The sequence below is a fragment of the Vanellus vanellus genome, assembly GCF_965231255.1.
Source record: "Vanellus vanellus genome assembly, contig: HAP1_SCAFFOLD_595, whole genome shotgun sequence".
Lineage (NCBI taxonomy): Eukaryota > Metazoa > Chordata > Aves > Charadriiformes > Charadriidae > Vanellus > Vanellus vanellus.
The window spans coordinates 85038-91017 of record NW_028126774.1 but is presented as its reverse complement, the minus strand read 5'-3'; positions in this window follow the sequence as shown (position 1 = coordinate 91017).

Genomic DNA, 5980 nt, shown 5'->3' with positions numbered 1-5980 from the left:
CAGAGGATGGAGCACTGCCAAAGGAGGAAAATCATAGAATCATAGAATCATAGAATCAGTGAGGTTGGAAGGGACCTTTAAGATCATCAAGTCCAACCATTAACCTACCCTGATAAAAACACCACCACTCCTAAACCATGTCCCTAAGCACCTCATCTACCCTTTTCTTAAACACCTCCAGGGATGGTGAATCCACCACCTCTCTGGGCAGCTTATTCCAATGTTTAATAACCCTTTCAGTGAAAAAATGCTTCCTAACATCTAATCTAAACCTGCCCTGACATAACTTGAACCCATTTCCTCTTGTCCTATCACTTGTCGCCAGGGAGAAGAGGTCAGCTCCCATCTCTCTAAAACCTCCTTTCAGGTAGTTGTAGATGGTGATAAGGTCTCCCCTCAGCCTCCTCTTCTCCAGGCTAAACAACCCCAGATCCCTCAGTCGTTCCTCATAAGGTTTGTCCTCCAGACCCTTCACCAGCTTTGTAGCCCTTCTCTGGACACGCTCCAACACCTCAATGTCCTTCTTGTAGTGAGGGGCCCAAAACTGAACACAGTACTCGAGGTGAGGCCTCACCAGTGCCGAGTACAGGGGGATGATTACTTCCCTAGTCCGGCTCACCACACTATTCCTGATGCAGGCCAGGATGGTGTTGGCCTTCTTGGCTGCCTGGGCACACTGCTGGCTCATGCACAGCCGGTAATCATCTCAAGTATCTTCCCTGGAGCAGTCTGGGGTTGCTACCTGGGATGACAGGACCCTAAACCACCGGAAAAATGTCTCAGGGACATACCTGTGAGGAACCTCCGGAGAATTCCAGAGGATGGAGCATTGCCCAAGGAGAAAAATCATCTCGGGTATCTTCCCTGGAGGAGTCTGGGGTTGCTACCCGGGATCACAGGACCCTAAAACCCAGGAAGAGAACACTCAGAAACAGACGTGGGAGGAGTCTCGGGTGCATCTCGCAGGATGGAGCATTGTCCAAGGAGAAAAATCATCTTGGCTATCTTCGCTGGAGGAGTCTGGGCATGCTATCCAGGATTATAGTACCCCAAACCACAGGAAAAATGTCTGCGGGAGACGAATGGGAAGAATCTCGGATGTATCCCAGAGGTTGGAGAATTGCCCAAGGATAAAAATCATCTTGGGTATCTTCCCTGGAGGAGTCTGGGGTTGCTACCTGGGATGACAGGACCCTAAACCACCGGAATAAAGACTCAGGGACATAGCTGTGATAAGTCTCAGATGCATCCCAGAGGATGGAGCATTTTCTAAAGAGAAAAATCATCTCGGGTATCTTCCCTGCAGGAGTGTGGGGTTGCTACCCGGGATGACAGGACCCTAAACCACCGGAAAAATGTCTCAGGGACATAGCTGCGATAAGTCTCGGATGCATCACAGAGGATGGAGAATTATCCAAGGAGAAAAATCATCTCGGGTACCTTCCCTGGAGGAGTCTGGGGTTGCTACCCGGGAACACAGGACCCTAAACCACCGGAAAAAAGACTCAGGGACATACCTGCGAGGAGTCTCCGGTGAATCCCAGACGATGCAGCATTGCCCAAGGGGAAAAATCACCTCGGGTATATTCCCTGGAGGAGTCTGGGATTGCTACCCGGGATCACAGGGCCCTAAAGCATTGGAGAAACCTCTGCGGGAGAGGCCTGGGAAGAGTTCTGGGTAGATCCCGCAGGATGGAACACTGTCAAGAGAGAAATATCATCTTGGGTATCTTCCCTGGAGGAGTCTGGGGTTGCTACCCGGGATGACAGGACCCTAAATCACCGGAAAAAAGACTCAGGGACATACCTGCGAGGAGTCTCCGGTGAATCCCAGAGGATGGAGCATTGCCCAAGGAGAAAAATCATCTCGGGTATCTTCCCTGGAGGAGTCTGGGGTTGCTCCTGGGATTTCAGATACCTAAACCACTAGAGAAAAGTCTGCGGGAGACAACTGGGAGGAGTCAGGGGTACATTCCAGAGGATGGAGCATATTCTAAAGAGAAAAATCATCTCGGGTATCTTCCCTGGAGGAGTCTGGGGTTGCTACCTGGGATAACAGGGCTCCAAACCACTGGAGAAAAGTCTGCGGGAGATGCCTGGGAAGAATCTCAGATGCATCCCAGAGGATGGAACATTTTCTAAGGAGAAAATTCTTCCCGGGTATCTTCCATGGAGGAGTCTGGGATTGCTACCCGGGATCACAGGGCCCTAAAGCATTGGAGAAACCTCTGCGGGAGAGGCCTGGGAAGAGTTCTGGGTAGATCCCGCAGGATGGACCACTGTCAAGAGAGAAATATCATCTTGGGTATCTTCCCTGGAGGAGTCTGGGGTTGCTACCCGGGAACACAGGACCCTAAACCACTGGAAAAAAGACTCAGGGACATACCTGCGAGGAGTCTCCGGTGAATCCCAGAGGATGGAGCATTGCCCAAGGAGAAAAATCACCTCGGGTATCTTCCCTGGAGGAGTCTGGGGTTGCTACCCGGGATTACAGGGCCCCAAACCACAGGAAAAATATCTGCGGGAGACGACTGGGAAGAATCTCTGGTGCATCCCAGAGGATGGAGCATTGCCCAAGGAGAAAAATCATCTCGGGTATCTTCCCTGGAGAAGGCTGGTCTTGCTATCCAGGATTATAGGGCCCCAAACCACAGGAAAAATGTCTGCAGGAGACGACTGGGAGGAATCTCAGGTGCATCCCAGAGGATGGAGCACTGCCAAAGGAGGAAAATCATCTCAAGTATCTTCCCTGGAGCAGTCTGGGGTTGCTACCTGGGATGACAGGACCCTAAACCACCGGAAAAAAGACTGAGGGACATACCTGTGAGGAACCTCCGGTGAATTCCAGAGGATGGAGCATTGCCCAAGGAGAAAAATCATCTCAGGTATCTTCCCTGGAGGAGTCTGGGGTTGCTACCCAGGATTACAGTGCGCCAAACCACAGGAAAAATATCTGCGGGAGATGCCTGGGAGAAATCTCAGGTGCATCCCAGAGGATGGAGCATTGCCCAAGGAGAAAAATCATCTCGGGTATCTTCCCTGGAGGAGTCTGGGGTTGCTACCTGGGATTTCAGATACCTAAACCATTAGAGAAAAGTCTGCGGGAGACACCTGGGAGGAGTCAGGGGTACATCCCAGAGGATGGAGCAGATTCTAAAGAGAAAAATCATCTCGGGTATCTTCCCTGGAGGAGTCTGGGGTTGCTACCCGGGATCACAGGGCCCTAAAACCCAGGAAGAAAACACTCAGAAACAGACGTGGGAGGAGTCTCGGTTGCATCTCGCAGGATGGAGCATTGTCCAAGGAGAAAAATCATCTTGGTTATCTTCCCTGGAGGAGTCCGGGGTTGCTACCTGGGATCAAAGGGCCCTAAACCCCAGGAAGAAAACACTCAGAAACAGAGCTGGGAGGAGTCTCGGGTGCATCCCAGAGGATGGAGCATTGCCCAAGGAGAAAAATCATCTCGGGTATCTTCCCTGGAGGAGTCTGGGGTTGCCACCTGGGATCACAGGGCCCTAAAGCATTGGAGAAAACTCTGCGGGAGATGCCTGGGAGGAGTTCTGGGTAGATCCCACAGGATGGACCACTGTCAAGAGAGAAAAATCATCTCGGGTATCTTCCCTGGAGGAGTCTGGGGTTGCTACCCGGGATCACAGCGCCCTAAACCACCGGAAATAAGACTCGGTGACATACCTGCGAGCAGTCTCGGGTGCATCCCGCAGGATGGAGCATTGTCAAAGGAGAAAAATCATCTTCGGTATCTTTCCTGGAGGAGTCTGGAGTTGCTACCTGGGATCACAGGGCCCTAAACCCCAGGAAGAAAACACTCAGAAACAGAGCTGGGAGGAGTCTCAGGTGCATCCCGGAGGATGGAGAATTGTCCAAGGAGAAAAATCATTTCGGATATCTTCCCTGGAGAAGTCTGGTCTTGCTATCCAGGATTATAGGGCCCCAAACCACAGGAAAAATGTCTGCAGGAGACGACTGGGAGGAATCTCAGGTGCATCCCAGAGGATGGAGCACTGCCAAAGGAGGAAAATCATCTCGGGTATCTTCCCTGGAGCAGTCTGGGGTTGCTACCTGGGATGACAGGACCCTAAACCACCGGAAAAAAGACTGAGGGACATAGCTGTGAGGAATCTCCGGTGAATCCCAGAGGATGGAGCATTGCCCAAGGAGAAAAATCATCTCGGGTATCTTCCCTGGAGGAGTCTGGGGTTGCTACCTGGGATCACAGGGCCCTAAACGCCAGGAAGAAAACACTCAGAAACAGAGCTGGGAGGAGTCTCGGGTGCATCCCGAAGGATGGAGAATTGTCCAAGGATAAAAATCATCTCGGGTATCTTCCCTGGAGGAGTCTGGGGTTGCTACACGGGATCACAGGGCCCTAAAGCATTGGAGAAAACTCTGCGGGAGATGCCTGGGAGGACTTCTGGGTAGATCGCGCAGGATGGACCACAGTCAAGAGAGAAATATCATCTCGGGTGTCTTCCCTGGAGGAGTCTGGGGTTGCTACCTGGGATGACAGGACCCTAAACCCCTGGAAAAATGTCTCAGGGACATAGCTGCGATATGTCTCAGATGCATCCCAGAGGATGGAGCATTGCCCAAGGAGGAAAATCATCTCAGGTATCTTCCCTGGAGGAGTCTGGGGTTGCTACCCGGGATCACAGGGCCCTAAAACCCAGGAAGAAAACACTCAGAAACAGACGTGGGAGGAGTCTCGGTTGCATCTCGCAGGATGGAGCATTGTCCAAGGAGAAAAATCATCTTGGATATCTTCCCTGGAGAAGTCCGGGGTTGCCACCTGGGATCACAGGGCCCTAAAGCATTGGAGAAAACTCTGCGGGAGATGCCTGGGAGGAGTTCTGGGTAGATCCCACAGGATGGACCACTGTCAAGAGAGAAAAATCATCTCGGGTGTCTTCCCTGGAGGAGTCTGGGGTTGCTACCTGGGATGACAGGACCCTAAACCACCGGAAAAATGTCTCAGGGACATAGCTGCGATATGTCTCACATGCATCCCAGAGGATGGAGCATTGCCCAAGGAGGAAAATCATCTCAGGTGTCTTCCCTGGAGGAGTCTGGGGTTGCTACCCGACATGACAGGACCCTAAATCACCGGAATAAAGACTCAGGGACATAGCTGGGATACGTCTCGGATGCATCCCAGAGGATGGAGCATTTTCTAAAGAGAAAAATCATCTCGGGTATCTTCCCTGGAGGAGTCTGGGGTTGCTACCCGGGATCACAGCGCCCTAAACCACCGGAAATAAGACTCGGTGACATACCTGCGAGCAGTCTCGGGTGCATCCCGCAGGATGGAGCATTGTCAAAGGAGAAAAATCATCTTCGGTATCTTTCCTGGAGGAGTTTTGAGTTGCTACCTGGGATCACAGGGCCCTAAACCCCAGGAAGAAAACACTCAGAAACAGAGCTGGGAGGAGTCTCAGGTGCATCCCGGAGGATGGAGAATTGTCCAAGGAGAAAAATCATTTCGGATATCTTCCCTGGAGAAGTCTGGTCTTGCTATCCAGGATTATAGGGCCCCAAACCACAGGAAAAATGTCTGCAGGAGACGACTGGGAGGAATCTCAGGTGCATCCCAGAGGATGGAGCACTGCCAAAGGAGGAAAATCATCTCAAGTATCTTCCCTGGAGCAGTCTGGGGTTGCTACCTGGGATGACAGGACCCTAAACCACCGGAAAAAAGACTGAGGGACATACCTGTGAGGAACCTCCGGAGAATTCCAGAGGATGGAGCATTGCCCAAGGAGAAAAATCATCTCAGGTATCTTCCCTGCAGGAGTGTGGGGTTGCTACCCGGGATGACAGGACCCTAAACCACCGGAAAAATGTCTCAGGGACATAGCTGCGATAAGTCTCGGATACATCACAGAGGATGGAGAATTATCCAAGGAGAAAAATCATCTCGGGTACCTTCCCTGGAGGAGTCTGGGGTTGCTACCCGGGAACACAG